The sequence below is a fragment of the Lipotes vexillifer genome, unplaced genomic scaffold (genome assembly GCF_000442215.2).
Source record: "Lipotes vexillifer unplaced genomic scaffold, Lipotes_vexillifer_v1.1 scaffold236, whole genome shotgun sequence".
In the NCBI taxonomy this organism is placed as follows: domain Eukaryota; kingdom Metazoa; phylum Chordata; class Mammalia; order Artiodactyla; family Lipotidae; genus Lipotes; species Lipotes vexillifer.
In genome coordinates this window covers 711,525-713,211 of record NW_006773295.1, presented here as the reverse complement: position 1 = coordinate 713,211, position 1,687 = coordinate 711,525, and the positions used below count along the sequence as shown (strand labels likewise).

The 1,687-nt window shown below is 50.8% G+C and overlaps 1 protein-coding gene across 1 annotated transcript in view; it reads right to left on the bottom strand.

Annotated features, from left to right (window-relative positions):
- CABP1 (calcium binding protein 1) overlaps positions 1-1,687 on the bottom strand; it is a 22,968-nt gene that overhangs the window by 20,338 nt on the left and 943 nt on the right. The gene's annotated exons all lie outside the window — the stretch shown is intronic.

The following is a 1,687-nucleotide window of genomic DNA, read 5'->3' as shown; positions in this document are numbered from 1 at the left end:
CAGCAGGAAGGCCAGATGGGATGTGCCCAGCTTTAAAGAGAAAGTCTGCAGCTCCAGGGGCAAGAGCTTCCAGAGGGAGGCAGTAAATATTTGATGGGACCTTCCAGTTCTTCCTGACTCAGGTGACCCTGGTGACATTTCAGAACATGGAACTGGAAAACAGCCTTCATTTTATGACTGAGGAAATAGAAGCAGAAAAGCACATGAGCTGAAGTGCTCTGAGCTCACAAAGGGCCCAGGCAGGCAACTCCTGCAAGACTGCAAAGAAAGGGCCCTTTTTCCAGAAATGAAGTCAGATCGCCGGCAAACTAAATAACCAGAGCATGTGTGATCCTGGGCCAATGACCTACCCTTCCAAACTGCTAGACTGTAAGCTCCAAAATAGCCAGAACCCCGGCTATCCTGTCCACTTTCGTCTCCATAGTGCCCAGCAAATGCCTGGGCAAAGTAGGCGATCAAAATATATTTGATAAATGGATGAATAGCTGTCACCAATTCAATGACACAGTGTCCCTTTTGCAATCCAGACCACTCCTGCCCTAACACCTGACACGCCCTCACTAATACAGAAGCCACTGTAGTCAATTCTTCAACGTATCACTGCACTAACTTTCACAGCTCTGCATTCAAATCTCTACTCTGGAGAACCGTTTCCAGATAACTTGGCTAACGAGGGCTCCTGGCAGGAACAAAGCCACACAGCTGCCCTATCACGCCACCACAGCAGCCCCGTGCAACCCGAGTCTACGTGCAGCTGCCTTCATGTCAGCTGCCTTCATGCCTCCACCGGTATCAGCCACTGCAGAGTAGTATTTTGAAAAGGAATGTGCAGATCTGAAACAAAACACGCACAGCCTCCTTGGAGTTCTGATCCAGCATGGCAAGCCAGGAGCTTGAAACGGCTTCTTTACGCTATATCCTAGCACAGAAACGCACAGGCCCCACCTTCGCCCACACAGCACGCGACACTCTGATCAGACCTGTGTTACACCCCTCCTCAGCTGCTGCAGAACTGTGTCCATGCTGTGCCAACGAGTTTGACTTAATTATGGACTCAGAACTAGAGGAAATCCTGGCTTTGCTCAGGAGTTCACAGGTTCCTTTCTGCTGAGCCTCACTCCCCAGCAGCACAGCCCCTAACTGTAGACCTGGATTATGACCACGGGGCCATTTTTAAAGGGCAGATGCCCAGCTGCTTGGGGTTCTTGAGAGAAAAGAAACAAAATGAGCCACTCATGACCCCTTAGTGACCTTTCTGACCCTAGAATACACACTAACTCAGACTAGGGGTCTCTGGGTGTTATTCCATGTCCCACAACTCGACAACTGCCCACTACCGTCTTAATGGCATCCCTAGATGACAACCTCCTTAAAATACCCCCAAAGTTCCAGTTTGAGCCATAGCTCTGTACATCCCTCCATACCTACCCAGACACTCCTCTTTTCTCATATTTTTAGCTTTCCTAACTTTTCCCAGGTCTTTGGGGCCAACACAGGCAATGGCTAGAGTCCCTCATCCCCAAGCAAGGCTGTGTACCCCGAGGTCCCCATTCTTGATCCCCAGACTCCATGCCCATTGCTCTCTTGGGTCGCTCATTGGCCAGAGGCCAGAGGAGTGGGTTTGGTGCCACCTGCTCGGAGCACCCCTCCTTGATCCCTGCAAATTTCCAGGAGGCTAGGCGGGGGG